This window comes from Physeter macrocephalus, chromosome 14, assembly GCF_002837175.3.
Source record: "Physeter macrocephalus isolate SW-GA chromosome 14, ASM283717v5, whole genome shotgun sequence".
NCBI classification, from domain to species: domain Eukaryota; kingdom Metazoa; phylum Chordata; class Mammalia; order Artiodactyla; family Physeteridae; genus Physeter; species Physeter macrocephalus.
The window spans coordinates 109,136,057-109,157,883 of NC_041227.1; the positions used below are offsets into that span (position 1 = coordinate 109,136,057).

The window sequence follows — 21,827 nt, forward strand, 5'->3', positions numbered from 1 at the left end:
GACCAGATAGATTTAATTGATATTTATAGAACATACCATCCAAAAAACATCAGATTACACTTTCTCCTCAAGTGCGCACAGAACATTCTCTAAGACAGATCACATCTTGGGTCACAAATCAATCCTCAGTAAATTTAAGAAAATTGAAATAATATCAAGCATCTTTTCTGACCACAATATTATGAGATTAGAAATGAATTATGGGGAAAAAAACGAAAAAACACAAACACATGGAGGCTAAACAATACCATAATAAATAACCAAGAGATCACCAAAGAAATCAAAGAGGAAATCAGAAAATACCTAGAGACAAATGACAATGAAAACATCATGATCTAAAACCTATGGGATGCAGCAAAAGCAGTTCTAAGAGGGAAGTTTATAACTATACAAGCCTACTTCAAGAAACAAGAAAAATCTCAAATAAACAATCTAACGTTACAGCTAAAGGAACTAGAGAAAGAAGAACAAACAAAACCCAAATTTAGAAAAAGGAAAGAAATCATAAAGATCAGAGCAGAACTAAATGAAATAGAAACCAAGAAAACAATAGCAAAGATCAAAAAAACTAAAAGCTGGTTCTTTGAGAAGGTAAACAAAATTGATAAACCATTAGCCAGACTCATCAAGAAAAAGATGGAAAGGACTGAAATCAATAAAATTAGAAATGAAAAAGGAGAAATTACAAAAGACACCACAGAAATACAAAGCATCCTAAGAGACTACTACAAGCAACTCTATGCCAATAAAATGGACAACCGGGAAGAAATGGACAAATTCTTAGAAAGCTATAACCTTCCAAGACTGAACCAGGAAGAAATAGAAAATATGAATAGACCAATCAAAAGTAATGACATTGAAACTGTGATTAAAACTCTTCTAACAAACAAAAGTCCAGGACCAGATGGCTGGACAGGGGAATTCTATCAAACATTTAGAGAACAGCTAACACCCATTCTTCTCAAACTCTTCCAAAATATAATGGAGGGAGGAACACTCCCAAACTCATTCTACGAGGCCACCATCACCCTGATACCAAAACCAGACAAAGATTCTACAAAAAAAGAAAATTACAGACCAATATCACTGATGAATATAGATGCAAAAATCCTCAACAAAATACTAGCAAACAGAATCTAACAACACATTAAAAGGATCATACACTATGATCAAGTGGGATTTACCCAAAGGATGCAAGGATTCTTCAATATACATAAATCAATCAATGTGATAAACCATATTAACAAATTGAAGAAGAAAAACCATATGATCATCTCAATAGATGCAGAAAACTCTTATGACAAATTGAACACCCGTTTATGATAAAAACTCTCCAGAAATTGGGCATAGAGCGAACCTACTTCAACATAATAAAGGCCATATATGACAAACCCACAGCAAACATCATTCTCAATGGTGAAAAACGGAAAGCATTTCCTCTAAGATCAGGAAAAAGACAAGAATGTCCACTCTCACCACTATTTTTCAACATAGTTTTGGATGTCCTAGCAACGGACATCAGAGAAGAAAAAGAAATAAAAGAATACAAATTGGAAAAGAAGAATTAAAACTGTCACTGTGCAGATGACCTGATACTACACATATAGAATGCCAAAGATGCCACCAGAAAACTACTAGAGTTAATCAATGAATTTGGTAAAGTTGCAGAATACAAAATTAATGTACAGAAATCTCTTGCATTCCTATACACTAATGATGAAAATTCTGAAAGAGAAATTAAGGAAACACTCCTATTTACATTGAAACAAAAGGAATAAAATACCTAGGAATAAACCTATCTAGGGAGACAAAAGACCTGCATGCAGAAAATTGTAAGACACTGATGAAAGAAATTAAAGAGGATACCAACAGATGGAGAGATACTCTTATGACAAATTGAACACCCGTTTATGATAAAAACTCTCCAGAAATTGGGCATAGAGCGAACCTACTTCAACATAATAAAGGCCATATATGACAAACCCACAGCAAACATCATTCTCAATGGTGAAAAACGGAAAGCATTTCCTCTAAGATCAGGAAAAAGACAAGAATGTCCACTCTCACCACTATTTTTCAACATAGTTTTGGATGTCCTAGCAACGGACATCAGAGAAGAAAAAGAAATAAAAGAATACAAATTGGAAAAGAAGAATTAAAACTGTCACTGTGCAGATGACCTGATACTACACATATAGAATGCCAAAGATGCCACCAGAAAACTACTAGAGTTAATCAATGAATTTGGTAAAGTTGCAGAATACAAAATTAATGTACAGAAATCTCTTGCATTCCTATACACTAATGATGAAAATTCTGAAAGAGAAATTAAGGAAACACTCCTATTTACATTGAAACAAAAGGAATAAAATACCTAGGAATAAACCTATCTAGGGAGACAAAAGACCTGCATGCAGAAAATTGTAAGACACTGATGAAAGAAATTAAAGAGGATACCAACAGATGGAGAGATATACCATGTTCTTGGATTGGAAGAATCAATACTGTGAAAATGACTATACTACTCAAAGCAATCTACAGATTCAATGCAATCCCTATCAAATTACCATTGGCATTTTTTACGGAACTAGAAAAAAAATCTTATAATTTGTATGGAGACACAAAATACCACGAATAGCCAAATTAGTCATGAGGGAGAAAAACAGAGCTTGAGGAATCAGTTTCCCTGACTTCAGACTATACTACAAAGCTACAGTAATCAAGACAACATGGTACTGTCACAAAAACAGAAACATAGATCAATGGAACAGGATAGAAAGCCGAGAGATAAACCCACACACCTATGATCAAATAATCTATGACAAAGGAGGCAAGGATATACAATGCAGAAAAGACAGTCTCTTCAATAAGTGGTGCTGAGAAAACTGGACAGCTACATGTAAATGAACGAAATTAGAACACTCCCTAACACCATACCCAATAATAAACTCAAAATGGATTTCAGACCTAAATGTAAGATCTGACACTATAAAACTCTTAGAGGAAAACATAGGAAGAACACTCTTTGACATCAATCACAGCAAGATCTTTTTTCATCCAACTCCTAGAGTAATGGAAATAAAAACAAAAATAAACAAATAGGACGTAATGAAACTTAAAAGCTTTTTCACAACAAAGGAAACCATAAAGAATATGTAAAAACAACCCTCAGAATGGGAGAAAGTATTTGCAAATGAATCATCGGACAAAGGATTAATCTCCAAAATATATAAACAGCTCATGCCGCTCAATATTAAAAATACAAACAACCCAATCAAAAATGGGCAGAAGACCTAAATAGACATTTCTCCAAAGAAGACATACAAATGACCAAGAAACACATGAAAAGCTGCTCAACATCACAAATTATTAGAGAAATGCAAATCAAAACTACAATGAGGCATCACCTCACACCAGTTGGAATGGTCATCATCAGAAAATGTACAAACAACAAATGCTGGAGATCATGTGGAGAAAAGGGAACCTTCTTGCACTGTTGGTGGGAATGTAAATTGCTACAGCCACTATTGAAAACAGTATGTAGGTTCCTTAAAAAACTAAATATAGAATTACCATGTGATCCAGCAATCCCACTACTGGGCATTTACCCAGAGAAAACCATAATTCAAAAAGACACATGCACTGCAATATTCATTGCAGCACTATTTACAATAGCCAAGTCATGGAAGCAACCTAAGTACCCATCGACAAACGAATGGATAAATAAGATTTGGTACATATATACAATGGAATATTACTCAGCCATAAAAAGGAATGAAATTGGGTCATCTGTAGAAAAGTGGATGGATCTAGAGACTGTCATACAGAGTGAAGTAAGTCATCAAGCGAAAAACAATTATCGTATATTAATGCATGTATGTAGAATGTAGAAAAATGGTACAGATGAACCTGTTTTCAGGGCAGAAATTGAGAAACAGATGTAGAGAACAAACATATGGACACCAAGGGGGGAAAGTGGTGGGGAGGGGGTGGTGTGATGAATTGGGTGATTGGTATTGACATGTATACACTGATGTGTAGAAAATTGATGACTAATAAGGACCTGCTGTATAAAAATAAATAAATAAAATAAAATTCAAAAATTCAAAAAAATATCAGACAGCCTCTTTGTTCACAATATTAAAAGGCTTCTGGAATTAGCTACAGTAAGGGATTGAAACTTGCCTGAAGAATGGACCCAGAAAGGCTGGGTCTGTGGATGCCCTGTCATTTGGGAGGGTGGTGCTGCTGGGCCTTCCTATTGACCACTGTCTTGCAAAAAGTGCAGAAAAGGGAGGGATGGCTTTAGTCATCTTCCATCATTCCTTTCACTGGGTCCTTCTGTCTCATCTCATCCAGCTGTCTCTTTGTCTCTTCTTCCATCCTTCAAATGTTCCCCATAGTCAGGTCAACCCAGTTATTTATCCAACAGAATAGCTGCCAGTGGAAGTTTGTAAACAGATGCCTCTCTTGCTTATGTATAAAATTTTCCACTTTGTTCTGTAGGCCCCACCCCTTGAACTTGACAGTATCCAGTTTATATGCACACAAGTATGGGCAGTCTTTCTGATTTACAAGTTCTTGTTTCCAATTGGGGTCAAGGGTCCTCAGCCTGTTTTGATAGATTTAAAATTTTCTGGAACTTCCTCTGCCTTGTAATGCTGTCTAAGTGCTTCACTTTGATCTGCAATGTCTATATATATGGCTTCCACATGTTTCCATGCCTCAGGTTCCAGTTTATGCACATTTTCCTGGGTGCCAAGATCTGGTTTATGCTAGGTTTACATTTTAATCAGAAAGTCTTCTTTCATGTACTCATTTGTAATAACAGTTCTGCAATAAAAGTAGTCATTCCATGCTTTTTCATATATATCCAGGGCTCCATCTGGGGCCAGCATTCGAACAAACGTGGGCACTTTGCCCTGTAAGTGGTAGATCTTGTGCATGTACTGGTCTTTCTCACCGCTTTTTCATAGGTCTCGTTCACCAGGACCTCCACACTTTCACCACCACCCATTCCCATTTTCCCTGGCCTCTGCCACAGAATACAGCTGTCCTACTTGGGACTCTTCTAAAGATGCAGGTAGGATGACTCCATACTCCTTGAACAGCACTATGTTGCTTCCTGGCCCGAGGGTTGCCTGCTGCCTGCCCAGCCTCCCTCGGCTTCTTGGCAGCCCCTCTCCTCATGGCCCGGACTGATGCCTGTGTGACTTCATCATGGTCTGCTCTCCCCACAGCCCTCTATGCTGTCGCCGCACCAGCTCCTGCTGCCCTGGCCTCGCCCCCTCCTGCTATTTATTTCTTTTACAAACAAGCCCAGGTAATTTTTACAGAACTGTGCTATTATTTTTTATGTGGTGCAGTTGTGTCTGTTTTTTTCTTTTTGCATTATATTACATATATTATTAATTCATTAATGTTTTTTCTAGTGCTTTCTTTTTGAAACCAAAGACAACTCTTTGATAAGATCAATAAAATTGATGAAACCCCAAAGACAGACTGGTAAGGAAAAAATGAAAGAGAGAGAAAGCACAAGTCATCAATTATAGGAATAAGAGAGGTGACATTACTACAAATTTTACAAACATTAAAATAATAATAAGGGTGTGTTATGGATAACTTTAGGCTAATACTGTGGACACTAACATACTGAAGTTTTTTTTCCACTTCTCTGTAAATTTGTGTGTTCATGTGTGTTTGTGCATCATAGTAAAACAAATAAAGAACTTAAGGTTTAAAGCAAGGGAGAAAATCATGCATTAGTAGATAAAAGCAAAATAAAATGGATAAAAAAAAGCTGGAGAAAATATTTGTAATATAATGACAATCCAAGGAGTATTAGTTCTAATATATAAGTAGCTCTTTGAATCTGTATAAAAAGATAAACATTTCTATTAAGAAAAAAAGGAAAATTTCAAAGGAAAATAAATGGCCAATAAAAATAAATGTGTTTATATACAAATATACATAATAATCAAGCTCAATGTTAAGTAAATATAAATTATTCAACACTAGGTAGAATTTTCAGCTGTCACCTTTTCAAAACTATTTTAATGAAAATATTTAGTACTGGCAAGGCTATAGGTTAAAATACTTATGTACTGCAACAGGAATTTTTTTAGAGTCTGGAAGTTATTATGTATCTGATAAAATATGTCACAACTCTTTCAAAAAGTACTTCAACATTTTTGACAATGAATTCTTCATCTAACATTTATGAAAAATTTGTTTTTCAGAGTTTTAATTTCATGACATTTCATGAAATATTAGTCATCACAATGACTAATAATAAGGAATTGGTTAAATTACACTATACATATAATACTTTAATAGGCAAATGTTAGAAATAATTCTTTAGAAGAATATGTAATAAGAAGAAAAATTCTCAATTTATATTAGCAATTAAAAAACAAATTACAAAACAGCATATATAGTGTAATCGCATATTTTTGAAAAATTGTTTGAAGACTTTAGTAAAATTAAAATAATGCTTATTTCTAGCTAGTGTTTTAAGTGAGTTTTGTGTAAGTTTGTGGTTTTTTCCTTTATTATGCAAATTTATACAATAAACATTTATTAATTTTATGAACATTGTAGAACCAAAAAAACTATTTTCTTGTTAAAAATATTTGCTTAGTATTTTTCTTGCTTGCTTTTTGTTTACTGGGTGGATTGTAGTAGATGGTGTGTTTTTGATTTAATGTAGTAAAATGTACATGGCTTTTATGATTTTTGCCCATGAGGCCATTATATCCTTCCTAAGTGTCTTCACTTAGAAAGAACAGTCAGCAAATATACTGAGAAGTGCCTTCCCTAAGCAAACAGAAGGAGAGTATTGAAACTAGCTACTGGGCAGAAAGTCTCATTTTGGGAATTCTGCTCTTAGATCTCTAGGTTCCCATTCAAAGATGAGGTGCAACACTTTTACAGTTGAAATTCAAATAGTACGATTAATCATTCTATGTTTCCCCAAAGGAAACAGTATAGTTTCTTCCCACTGTCAAGGTTTGTATAACTTAGGAAAGAAAAAAATTAAAGAAGAATACATGATTGCTGCATCTGACTGCTTGACTGCTGGCTATGTTTGATGAGCACCTTTACCACAGCAGGCAAACTAATGAAACTTTCTGAACCCCAGTTTTCTCATCAGAAAATACCTGAGCATATTGATTCTTAATTTGCATAATTTTGTGAAAATTAAAGTGTTGAAAGCACCAGGCTTCCAACGTGGTTTGTTTTATTATGGTAGGTCTTATGATATGGTACCCTTCAGCAAGCCCAAAACTAGAACAATGTGCTGTTTTCAACAATAGCACAGTAATTTCTTTGGGTCCCACTATATGGTAAATAATATGTGTATAAATTTTTGAGACTCTTTTGCTCTTGTGACATATTGAAAGTCTCCTGAATTTAAGCTCATTTGTATATGCTGTTAAAATGAGACAATGATTTAATTTACAGTTTAATATATCTCCTAAGACTCTTCTTTATTATTCATTACCTTAGTAGTTTATCTTAGATATTCCTAACTATGTTTGCTAAAGAAATTTTAGAATGGTATATAATGGCATTGCCCCAGGCAAAAACTTTGATTGATATTTCCATTGTACTGGTTTTATCTTATTTAACTCAATAACTTTTTTTTTTAATTTTATTTTATTTTTATACAGCAGGTTTTTAATACTTATCTATTTTATACAGATCAGTGTATACATGGGAATCTCAATCTCCCAATTCATCCCATCACCCATGCCCCACTTTCCCCTTCTGGCATCCACATGTCTGTTCTCCACATCTGTATCTCTACCTCTGCCCTGCAAACTGGTTCATCTGTACCATTTTTCTAGATTCCACATATATGCATTAATATATGATATATTTTTTCTCTTTCTGACTTACTTCACTCTGTATGACAGACTCTGTCCATACACATCTCTACAAATGACCCAATTTCATTCCTTTTCATGGCTGAGTAATATTCCATTGTATATATGTACCACATCATCTTTATCCATTCATCTGTTGATGGGCATTTAGGTTGCTTCCATAACCTGGCTATTGTAAATTGTGCTGCAATGAATATTGGAGTGCATGTGTCTTTTTGAATTATGGTTTTATCTGGGTATGTGCCCAGTAGTGGGATTACTGAGTCATATGGTCATTTTAATTTTAGTTTTTAAGGAACCTCCATACCGTTCTCCATAGTGGCTGTATCAATTTACATTCTCACCAACAGTGTAGGAGGGTTCCCTTCTCTCCACACTCTCTCCAACATTTATTGTTTGTAGATATTTTGATGGCCATTCTGACTGTTGTGATGTGATACATCATTGTAGTTATGATTTGCATTGTTGTAATAATTAGTGATGTTGAGCATTTTTCATGTGCTTTTTGGCCATCAGAATGTCTTCTTTGGAGAAATGTCTATTTAGGTCTTCCACCCATTATTTTGATTGGGTTGTTGATTTTTTTTTGATATTGAGCTGCCTGAGTTCTTTATATATTTTGGAAATTAATCCTTTGTCAGTTGCTTTATTTGCAAATATTTTGTCCCATTCTGAAGGTTTTCTTTTCATCTTCTTTATAGTTTCCTTTGCTGTGCAAAGACTATTAGGTTTCATTAGGTCCCAGTTGTTTAATTTTTATTTTATTTCCATTACTCTAGGAGGTGGGTCAAAAAGATCTTGCTGTGATTTATGTCAAAGAGTGTGCTTCCTATGTTTTCCTCTAAGATTTTTATATGTCTGGGCTGACATTTAGGTCTTTAATCCATTTTGAGGTTATTTTGGGGTATGGTGTTAGGGAGTGTTCTAATTTCATTCTTTTACATGTAGCTGTCCAGTTTTCCCAACACCACTTATTGAAGAGACTGTCTTTTCTGCATTGTATATCCTTGCCTCCTTTTTCATAGATTAGTTCATCATAGGTGCATGGGTTTATTTCTGGGCTTTCTACCCTGTTCCATTGATCTATATTTCTGTTTTTATGTGAGTACCATACTGTCTTGAATACTGTAGCTTTTTATTATAGTCTGAAGTCAGGGAGTCTGATTCCTCCAGCTCTGTTTATTTCCCTCAAGATTGCTTTGGCTATTTGGGGTCTTTTGTGTCTCCATACAAATTTTAAGGTTTTTTGTTCTAGTTCTGTAAAAAATGCCATTAGTAGTTTGATAGGGATTGCATTGAATCTGTAGATTGCTTTGGGTAGTAGAGTCATTTTCACAATATTGATTCTTCCAATCCAACAGCATGGTATATCTCTCCATCTGTTTGTGTCTTCTTTGATTTCTTTCATCAGTGTCTTATAGTTTTCTGAGTACAGGTCTTTAGTGTATTTTATTCATTTTGTTGCAATGGTGAATGGGATTGTTCCCTTAATTTTTTCTTTTGGATCTTTTATTGTTAGTGTATAGGAATTCAACGGATTTCTATATACTGATTTTGTATCCTGCAACTTTACCAAATTCATTGATTAGCTCTAGTAGTTTTCTGGTGGCATCTTTAGGATTATCTTTGTATAGTATCATGTCATCTGCAAACACTGACAGTTTTACTTCTTCTTTTCTAGTTTGGATTCCTTTTATTTCTTTTTCTTCTCTGATTGCTGTTTGTAAGACTTCCAAAACTATGTTGAATAAAAGTGACAAGAGTGGACATTCTTGTCTTGTTCCTGGTCTTAGAGGAAATGCTTTCAGTTTTTCACCACTGAGAATGATGTTTGCTGTGGGTTTGTTGTATATGCCCTTTATTATGTTGAGGTAGGTTCCCTCTACGCCCACTTTCTGCAAAGTTTTTATCACAAATGGTGTTGAATTTTGTCAAAAGCTTTTTCTGCATGTATTGAGATGATCATATGTTTTTTCTTCTTCAATTTGTTAATATGGTGTAACATTGATTGATTGGCGTATATTGAAGAATCCTTGCATCCCTGGGATAAATCCCAATTGATCATAATATATGATCCTTTTTTTTTTTTTTTTGGCGGTACAGGGCCTCTCACTGTTGCAGCCTCTCCCGCTGCGGAGCGCAGGCTCCGGACTCGCAGGCCCAGCGGCCATGGCTCATGGGCCCAGCCGCTCCGCGGCACATGGGATCCTCACGGACCGGGGCACGAACCCGCATCCCCTGCATCGGCAGGCGGACTCCCAACCACCGCGCCACCAGGGAAGCCCTATGATCCTTTTAATGTGTTGTTGGATTCTGTTTTTTAGTATTTTGTTGAGGATTTTTGCATCTATATTCATTAGTGATATTGGTCTGTAATTTTCTTGTTTTGTAGTATCTTTGTCTGATTTTGGTATCAGCGTGATGATATCATCGTAGAATGAGTTTGGGAGTGTTCCTTCCTCTGTGAATTTTTGGGAGAGTTTGAGAAGGATGGGTGTTAGCTCTTCTCTAAATGTTTGATAGAATTCACGTGTGAAGCCGTCTGGTCCTGGACTCTTTTTTTTGGAAGATTTTAATCACAGTCTCAATTTCATTATTGTGATTGGTCTATTCATATTTTCTATTTCTTCCTGGTTCAGTCTTGGAAGGTTATACCTTTCTAGGAATTTGTCCATTTCTACCATGTTGTCCATTTTATTGGCATAGAGTTTCTAGTAGTAGTCTCTTATGATTCTTTGTATTTCTGTGATGTCTATTGTAACTTCTCCTTTTTCATTTCTAATTTTATTGATTTGAGTCCTCTCCCTCTTCTTGATGAGTCTGGGTAAAGTTTTATCAAGATTTTTTCTTCTCAAAGAAACAGCTTTTAGTTGTTTTTTTTTTAATCTTTGCTACTGTTTTCTTTGTTTCTGTTTTATTTATTTCTGCTCTGATCTTTATGATTTCTTTCCTTCTATTAACTTTAGGTTTTGTTTATTCTTCTTTCTCTAGTTCTTTTAGGTGTAAGGTTAGATTTTTTATTTGAGATTTTTCTTGTTTCTTGATGTAGGATTCTATTGCTATAAACTGCCCCCTCAGAACTGTTTTTGCTGCATCCCTTAGGTTATGGATCATTGTGTTTTTGTCATCATTTGTCTCTAGGTATTTTTTGATCTCCTGTTTGATTTCTTCACTGATCTCTTGGTTATTTAGTAATGTACCATTTACTCTCAATGTGTTTGTGTGTTTATGTCTTTTTCCCATGTAATATTTTTCTAATCTGATAGCATTGTGATTGGAAAAGATGCTTGATATGATTTCAATTTTCTTAAATTTACTGAGACCTGATTTGTGACCCAAGATGTTATCTAGCCTGGAGAATGTTCCATGTGCACTTGAGAAGAAAGTTTAATCTGCTGTTTTTCTGATTGAAAGTCCTGTAAATATCAATTAAATCTATCTGGTCTATTGTGTCATTTAAGCTTATGTTTCCTTATTAATTTTCTGTCTGGATGATCTGTCCATTGGTGTAAGTGAGGTGTTAGAGTGTCCCAGTATTATGGTGTTACTGTTGATTTCCTCTTTTATACCTGTTAGCATTTGCCTTATGTATTGAGGTGCTCCTATGTTGGGTGTATATATATTTATAATTGTTATATCTTCTTCTTGGATTGATTGTTCCATCATTGTGTAGTGTCCTTCCTTGTGTCTTGTAAAATTCATTATTTTCAAGTGTATTTTATCTGAGGGGAGACCTTCAAGATGGCAGAGGAGCAAGAAGTGAAGATCACCTTCTTCCTCACAAATACATCAGAAATACAATGACATGTGGAACAACTCCTACAGTACACCGACTGAACGCTGGCAGAAGACCTCTGATTTCCCAAAAGGGAAGAAACCCCTCATGTACCTGGGTAGGGCAAGAGAAAAAAGGGAAGACAGAGACAAAAGAATAGGGACAGGACCTGCACCTCTGGGAGGGAGCTGTGAAGGAAGAAAAGTTTCCACATACTAAGAAGCTCCTTCACTGGCAGAGAGAGAAAGTGACAGGGGAGAGGGGAAGCTTTGGAGCCACAGAGGAGAGCACAGCAACAGGGGTGCAGAGGGCAAAGCAGAGAGGTTCCCACACAGAGGATCGTTGCTGACCAGCACTCAGCAGCCTGAGAGGCTTGTCTGCTCATCTGCTGGAGTGGGTGGGTGCTGGGAGATGAGGTTCTGGCTTCGAAGGTCAGATCCCAGGGAGAGGACTGGGGTTGGCTGGGGGAACACAGCCTGAAGGGTCTAGTGCACCACAGCTAGCCTGGAAGGTGTCCAGCAAAAAGTCTGAACTGCCTAAGAGACAAGAGACCATTTCTTCAGGGTGCGTGAGGAGAGGGGATTCAGAGTACTACCTAAATGAGCTCCAGAGGTGGGTACGAGCCACGGCTATCACCTTGGACACCAAAGACAGGCTTGAGATGCTAAGGCTGCTGCTACAGCCACCAAGAGGCCTGTGTGCAAGCACAGGTCACTATCCATACCTCCCCTCCTGGGAGCTTGTGCAGCCTGTTACTGCCAGGGTCCCGTGACCCAGGGACAACTTCCCTGGGAGAATGCACGTCATGCCTCAGGCTGGTGAAACATTAGGCGAGCCTTGGCTGCTGTAGGCTCACCCCACATTCTGTACCTCTCACTCCCCATGGCCTGAGTGAGCCAGAGCCCCCAATCAGCCGCTACTTTAACCTTGTCATGTCTGAACGAAGAACAGATGCCATCAGTCGACCTACATGCAGAGGCAGGGCCAAATCCATAGTTGAACCCCAGGAGCTGCAAGAACAAAGAAAAGAAAAGGAAATTTCTCCCAACAGCCTCAAGAGCAGCGGATTAAATCTCCACAATCAACCTGATGTACCCTGCATCTGTGGAATACCTGAATAGACAATGAATAGTCCCAAAATTGACACTGTGGGATTTGGGAGCAACTGTAGACTTGGGGTTTGCTTTCTGCATCTAATTTTTTCCTGGTTTTATGTTTGAATTAGTTTATTATTTAGAGTTTATTATCATTGGTAGATTTTTTATTGACATGATTGCTCTCTTCCTCCTTTTCTTTTTTGTAATAAATAGATATATAGTTTTTTTCCTTTTTTCTCCTTTTGTGAGTGTGTATATGTATGCTTCTTTGTGTGATTTTGTCTGTATAGCTTTGCTTTTACCATTTATCCTAGGGTTCTGTCTGTCCAGTTTGTTTTTGTTTTTGTTTTTTTTTTAGTATAGTTGTTAATGCTTGTTATCACTGTTGGATTTGTTTTTTGGTTTGGTTGCTCTCTTCTTTCTTTCTTTTTTTCTTTCTTTCTTTCCTCCTTTCTTTCTTTCTATCTATATTTCTTTCTTTCCTCTCTCTTTTTTTACTACTTTTAAATTTTTTTAATTTTTATTTTTTATTTTTCCTTTTAATAATTTTATTTTTTTCTTTCTTTATTTATTTCTACTTTTTCTTCTGAGTCGTGTGACAGACAGGGTCTTGGTGCTCCAGCCGGGTGTCAAGCCTGTGCCTCTGAGGTGGGAGAGGCAAGTTCAGGACATTCATCCACCAGAGAAGTCCCTGCTCTACATAATATCAAACAACAAAAGCTCTACCAGAGATCTCCATCTCAACACTAAGATGTAGCTCCACTCAATGATGAGCAAGGTACAATGCTGGAAACGCTATGCCAAACAACTAGCAAGACAGGAAGACAACCCCATCCATTAGCAGAGAAGCTGCCTAAAATCATAAGGTCACAGACACCCCAAAACACAATACCAGATGTGGTCCTGCCCACCAGAAAGACGAGATCCAGCCTCATCCACCAGAACACAGGCACTAGTCTCCTTCACCAGGAACTCTACACAACCCACTGAACAAACCTCAGCCACTGGGGACAGACACCAAAATCAACATGAACTATGAACCTGCAGCCTGTTAAAAGGAGACCCCAGACACAGTAAGTGATGCAAAATGAGAAGACAGAGAAACACACAGCAGATGAAAGAGCAAAGTAAAAACCCACCAGCCCAAACAAATGAAGAGGAAATAGGCAGTCTACCTGAAACAGGATTCAGAGTAATGATAATAGAGATGATCCAAAATCTTGGAAATAGATTGGAGAAAATGCAAGAAACATTTAAAAAGGACCTAGAAGAACTAAAGAGCAAACCAACAATGATGAACAACACAATACATGAAATTAAAAATTCTCTAGAAGGAATCAAAAGTGGAATGACTGAGGCAGAAGAACGGATAAATGACCTGGAAGATAAAATAGTGGAAATAATTACTAAAGAGCAGAATAAAGAATGAAAAGAATTGAGGATAGTCTTAGAGACTTCTGTAACAACATTAAATGCACCAATATTCGAATTATAGGGGTCCAGAAGAAGAAGCCAGAAGGGAGTGGCAAGACATATGTAAAGTGATGAATGGGAAAAACCTACAACCTAGATTACTCTACACAGCAAGGATCTCATTCAGATTCCACAGAGAAATTAAAACCTTTACAGACACACAAAAGTTAAGATAATTCAGCATGAACACACCAGCTTTACAACAAATAATAAAGGAGCTTCTCTGGGCAGGAAACACAAGAGAAGGAAAAGACCTACAAAAGCAAAACCAAAACAATTAAGAAAATGGCAATAGGAACATACATATTGATAATTTTCTTATATATAAATGGATTAAATGCTCAAAACTAAAGACACAGACTGGCTGAATGGATGCAAAAACAAGACCTGAATATATGCTGTCTACAAGAGACCAACCTCAGACCTAGGGACACATACAGACTGAAAGTGAGGGGATTGAAAATGATATTCCATGAAAATGGAAATCAAAAGAAAGCTGGAGTAGCAATTCTTATATCAGACAAAATAGACTTTAAAATAAAGACTATTAAAAGAGACAAAGTAGGACATTACATAATGATCAAGGGATCAATATAAGAAGAAGATATAACAATGGTAAATATTTATGCACTCAACATAGGAGCAACCTCAATACATAAGGCAAATACTAACAGCCATAAAAGGGGAAATCAATAATAACACCATCATAGTAGGGAACTTTAACACCCCACTTTCACCAATGTACAGATCATCTAAAATGACAATAAATAAAGAAACACAAGCTTTAAATAATACATTAAAAAAGATGGACTTAATTAATATTTATAGGACATTCCATTCAAAAGCAACAGAATACACTTTCTTCTCCAGTGCTCATGGAACATTCTCCTGGAGAGGTCATAACTTGGGTCACAGATGAAGCCTTGATAAATGTAAGAAAATTAATATACTATCAAGTATCTTTTCTGACCACAACACTATGAGAATGATATCAATTACAGGAAAAAATCTGTAAACAATACAAACATATGGAGGTTAAACAATACACTAATTAAAAACAAAGAGATCACCGAAGAAATCAAGAGGTAATCAAAAAAGACCTAGAAATAACTAACAATGAAAACACCATGATGCAAAACCCATGGGCTGCAGCAAAAAAACGTTCCATGAGGGAAATTTATAGCAATACAATACTACCTCTAGAAACAAAAAATATCTCAAATAAAGAACCCAAACTTACACCTAAGGCAATTAGAGAAAAAAGAACAAAAAACCCACAAAGTTAGCAGAAGGAAAGAAATCATAAAGATCAGACCAGAAATAAATGAAAAAGAAATGGAGGAAACTAGAGAAAAGAACAATAAAACTAAAAGCTGGTTCTTTGAGAAGATAAACATAATTGATAAATTAGCCAGACTCATCAAGAAAAAAAGGGAGAAGACTCAAATCAATTGAATTAGAAATGAAAAAGGAGAAGTAACAACTTACACTGCAGAAATACACAGGATCTTGAAAGATTACAAGTAACTATATGCCAATAGTATGGACAACATGAAAGAAATGGACAAATTCTTAGAAAATCACAAACTTCTGAGACTGAACCAGGAAGAAATAGAAAACATAACAGACCAATCACAAGCACTGAAATTGAGACTGTGATTAAAAATCTTCCAACAAACGGAAGCCCAGGACCAGAAGCCTCACAGGCGAATTCTATCAAACATTTAGAGAAGAGCTAAAACCGATCCTTCTGAAATTCTTCCAAAATATAGCAGAAGGAGGACCACTTCCCAACACATTCGATGAAGTCCCATCACCCTGATACCAAAACCAGACAAAGATGTCACAAAGAAAGGAAACTATAGGCCAATATCACTGACGAATATAGATACAAAAATCCTCAACAAAATACTAGCAAACAGAATCCAGAAGCACATTAAAAGCATCATACCCCATGATCAAGTGGGGTTTATCCCAGGGATGCAAGGATTTTTCAATATACGCAAATCAATCAGTGTGATAAAGCATATTAACAAAATGAAGGAGAAAAATCATATGATCATCTCAATAGATGCAGAAAAATATTTAAAAATTCAACATCCATTTATGATAAAAACCCTCCAAAAAGTAGGCATAGAGGGAACTTTCCTCAATAGAATATAGGCAATAAATGACAAACCCACAGCCAACATCATTCTCAATGGTGAAAAGTTGAAACCATTTCTACTAAGATCAGGAACAAGACAAGTATGTCCATTCTCACCACTATTATTCAACATAGCATTGGAAGTTTAGCCACAGCATTCAGAGAAGAAAAAGAAATAAATGGAATCAAAATTGGAAAAGAAAAGTAAAGCTGTCTCTCTTTGCAGATGACATGATACTATACATAGAGAATCCTAAATATGCTGCCAGAAAACTACTAGAGCTATTCAAGGAATTTGGTAAAGTAGCAGGACACAAAATTAATTCACAGAAATCTGTAGCATTACTATACACTAATGATGAAAAATCTGAAAGTGAAATTAAAAAAACACTCCCATTTACCATTGCAACAAAAAGAATAAAGTACTTAGGCATAAACCTGCCTAAGGAAACAAAAGACCTGTATGCATAAGACACTGATGAAATTGAAGATGGTACAAACAGATGGAGAGATATACCATGTTCTTGGATTGGAAGAATCAATATTGTGAAAATGACAATATTACCCAAAGCAATCTACAGATTCAATATAATCCCTATCAAACCACCAATGGCATTTTTCACAGAACTAGAACAAAAAATTTCACAATTTGTATGGAAACACAAAAGACCCCGAATAGCCACAGCAATCTTGATAAAGAAAACCGGAGCTGGAGGAATCACACTCATGGACTTCAGACTATACTATAAAGCTGTGGTAATCAAGACAGTATGGTACTGGCACAAAAACAGAAATATAGATTAATGGAACAGGGTAGAAATCCCAGAGATAAACCCACACACATATGGTCACCTTATCTTTGATAAAGGAAGCAAGAATATACAGTGGAGAAAAGACAGCCTTTTCAATAAGTGGAGCTGGAAAAACTGGACAGGTACATGTAAAAGTATGAAATTAGAAAACTCCCTAATACCATACACAAAAATAAACTCAAAAGGGGTTAAAGATCTAAATGTAAGGCCAGACACTATCAAAGTCTTACAGGAAAACATAGGCAGAACACTCTATGACATAAATCACAGCAACATCTTTTTGGACCCACCTCCTAGAGAAATGGAAATAAAAACAAAAATAAACAAATGAGATGTAATGAAAGTTAACAGGTTTTGCACAATCATGTACCAAAATGTTCACTGCAGCTCTATTTACAATAGCCAGGAGTTGGAAGCAACCTAAGTGTCCATCAACAGATGAATGTATAAAGAAGATGTGGCACATATATACAATGGAATATTACTCAGCCATAAAAAGAAATGAAACTGAGTTATTTGTAGTGAGGTGGATGGAACTGGAGTCTGTCATACAGAGTGAAGTAAGTCAGAAAGAGAAAAACAAATACCATATGCTAACACATATATATGGAATATAAGAAAAAACATGTCATGAAGAGACCAGGGGTAGGATCGGAATACACAGACCTACTAGAACATGGACTTGAGGATATGGGAAGGGGGAAGTGTAAGCTGTGACGAAGTGAGAGAGTGGCATGGACATATATACACTACCAAACATAGGACGGATAGCTAGTGAGAAGCAGCTGCATGGCACAGGGAGATCAGCTAGGTGGTTTGTGACCACCTAGAGGTGTGGGATAGGGTGGGTGGGAGGGAGGGAGATGCAAGAGGGAAGAGATATGGGAACATATGTATATGTATAACTGATTCACTTTGTTGTAAAGCAGAAACTAACACACCATTGTAAAGCAATTATACTCCAATAGAGATGTTAAAAAAATGTTCTGAAGAATATAGTGACAGGACAGGAAGAAAGACGCAAATGTAGAGAATGGACTTATTGACACAGCAAGGGCAAAGGGTAAGCTGGGACAAAGTAAGAAAGTGGCATGGAGTTATATTTACTACCAAATGTAAAATAGATAGCTAGTGGGAATCAGCCACACAGTACAGGGAGATCAGCTCGGTGCTTTATGACCACCTAGAGGGGGTGGGATAAGGAGGGTGGGTGAGAGATGCAAGAGAGATGAGATATGGGGATATATTAATATGCATATGTGATTCACTTTGTTATAAAACAGAAACTAACAAACCATTGTTAAGCAATTATACTCCAGTAAAGTTAAAATAAATAAAATTTAAAAATAAACTCTATTTTATCTGATATAAGTATTGCTACTCCAGAGTTCTTTTGATTTCCATTTGTATGGATTAACTTTTTGCATCCCCTCACTTTCAGCATATATGTCCCTAGGTCTGAAGTGGGTCTCTTGTAGACAGCATATATATGGGTTTTGTTATTTTATCCATTCAGCGAGCCTGTGTCTTTTGATTGGAGCATTTAATCCACTCCCATTTAAGGTAATTATCAATATGTATGTTCCTATTTCCATTTTCTTAATTGTTTTAGGTCTGTTTTTGTAGGTCCTTTTCTTCTCTTGTGTTTCCCACTTAGATAAGTTCCTTTAGCATTTATTGTAGAGCTGGTTTGGTGGTGCTGAATTCTCTTAGCTGTTGCTTGTCTCTAAAGCTTTTGATTTCTCCATCAAATCTGAATGAGATCCTTGTCTGGTACAGCAATCTTTGTTGTAGGTACTTCCCTTTCATCACTTTAAATATGCCATGCTACTCCCTTCTGGCTTGTAGATTTTCTGCTGAGAAATCTGTTGGTAAACTTATGGGAGTTGGCTTGTATGTTGTCATTTTTCCCTGTTGCTTTTAAAAATTTTTCTTTGTCTTTATATTTTGTCAATTTGAATACTATATGTCTCAGCATGTTTCTTCTTGGGTTTATTCTGCCTCGGACTCTCTGCACTTCCTGTACTTGGGTGGCTATTTCCTTTCCCATGTTAGGGAAGTTTTCGACTATAATCTCTTCAAATATTTTCTGGGGCCTTTCTCTCTCTCTTCTCCTTCTGGGACCCCTATAATGTGAATGTTAGTATGTTTCATGTTGTCCCAGTATTCTCTTAGGCCGTCTTCATTTCTTTTCATTCTTTTTTCTTTATTCTGTTCTGTGGCAGTGAATTCCAACATTCTGTCTTCCACGTCACTAATCTCTTCTTCTGCATGAGTTATTCTGCTATTGAGTTTTTCTAGTGTATTTTTCAGTTCAGTCATTGTATTGTTCATCTCTATTTGATTGTTTTTTAATTCTTCTAGGTGTTTGTTAAACATTTCTTTCATCTTCTTGATCGTTGCCTCCATTTTGTTCCTGAGGTTCTGGATCATCTTCACTATCATTATTCTGAATTCTTTTCCTGGAAGTTTGCTTATCTCCAGTTCATTTGGTTGTTTTTCTGGAGTTTTATCTTGTTCCTTCATCTGGTACATAGTCCTGTGCCTTTTCATTTTGTCTATCTTTCTATGAATGTGGTATTCTTTCCATAGGCTAGAGGATTAGAATTCCTCTTGTTTCTCAATAAATTTTTGCTTATATGATGGAAGTTTTGTGATGGATATTTGAAAAAATATGGTGAAAAACTTGTCAGGGAAAATTTATACACATACAAATTAATCCTGTTTGGTTCTCAATATCATGGTCCACTATAAACAGATAAAGAAGTAGGTTGACATAAAATTTCAATGAAACACACATTAGCTGTTACACATTGCATGTACTGTCCAGTCTGGGAGGAGTGGTCATCATAGACTGAAAAATGATAAAACCACTGGTAATAGGGCTCCCAGAAGAAGAAGAGAAAAAGAAAGGGACTGAGAAAATATTTGAAGAGATTATAGTTGAAAACTTCTCTAATATGGGAAAGGAAATAGTTAATCAGTCCAGGAAGCACAGAGAGTCCCATACAGGATAAATTCAAGGAGAAACACACCAAGACACATATTAATCAAACTGTCAAAAACTGGGCTTCCCTGGTGGCACAGTGGTTAAGAGTCTGCCTGCCGATGCAGGGGACAGGTTTGTGCCCTGGTCCAGGAAGATCCTACATGCCGCAGAATGGCTAGGACCGTTAGCCATGGCCGCTGAGCCTGCACGTCCGGAGCCTGTGCTCTGCAATGGGAGAGGCCACAGCAGTGAGAAATCTGCGGGTAAAAAAAAAAATAAAAATACAAAGAAAACATATTAAAAGCAGCAAAGGAAAAACAACAAATAACACACAAGGGAATACCCATAAGGTTAACAGCTGGTCTTTCAACAGAAACTCTGCAAGCCAAAAGGGAGTGGCAGGACATATTTAAAGTGTTGAAGGAGAAGAAGCTACAACAAAGATTACTCTAACCAGCAAGGATCTCATTCAGATTTGATGGAGAAATTAAAATCTTTACAGACAAGCAAAAGCTGAGAGAGTTCAGCACCACCAAACCAGCTTTACAACAATGCTAAAGGAACTTCTCTAGGCAAGAAACTCAAGAGAAGGAAAAGACCTACAATAACAAACCCAAAACAATTAAGAGAATGGTAATAGGAACATACATATCGATAATTACCTTAAATATAAATGGATTAAATGCTCCCACCAAAAGACACAGACTGGCTGAATGGATACAAAAACAAGACCCATATATATGCTGTCTACAAGAGACCCACTTCAGACCTAGGGACACATACAGACTGAAAGTGAGGGGATGGAAAAAGATATTCTCTGCAAATGGAAATCCAAAGAAAGCTAGAGTAGCAATTCTCATATCAGACAAAATACACTTTAAAATAAAACTATTACAAGAAACAAAGAAGAACACTACATAATGATCAAGGGACCAATCCAAGAAGAAGGTATAACAATTGTAAATATTTATGCACCCAACATAGGAGCACCTCAATACATAAGGCAAATACTAACAGCCATAAAAGGGGAAATCGACAGTAACACAATCATAGTAGGGGACTTTAACACCCCACTTTCACCAATGGACAGATCATCCAAAATGAAAATAAATAAGGAAACACAAGCTTTAAATGATACATTAAACAATATGGACTTAATTGATAATTATAGGACATTCCATGCAACAACAACAGAATACACATTTTTCTCAAGTGCTCATGGAAAATTCTCCAGGATAGATCATATCTTGGGTCACAAATCAAGCCTTGGTAAATTTAAGAAAATTGAAATTGTATCAAGTATCTTTTGCGACCACAACGCTATGAGACTAGCTATCAATTACATGAAAATATCTGTAAAAAATACAAACAAATGAAGGGTAAACAATACACTATTTAATAACGAAGTAATCACTGAAGAAATCAAAAAGGAAATAAAAAATACCTAGAAACAAATGACAATGGAGACATGACGACCCAAAGCCTATGGGTTGCAGCAAAAGCAATTCTAAGAGGAATGTTTATAGCAACACAATCCTACCTTAAGAAACAGGAAACGTCTCAAATAAACAACCTAACCTTGCACCTAAAGCAATTAGAGAAAGAAGAACAAAAAAACCCCAAGTTAAGAAAAGAAAAGAAATCAT

At 36.2% G+C, this 21,827-nt stretch overlaps 1 pseudogene; it reads right to left on the minus strand.

The window, feature by feature from the left end:
• Positions 1 to 4,305: 4,305 nt before the first annotated feature.
• LOC102981356 (phosphatidylinositol transfer protein alpha isoform-like) overlaps positions 4,306 to 21,827 on the minus strand; it is a 159,104-nt pseudogene continuing 141,582 nt past the window's right edge.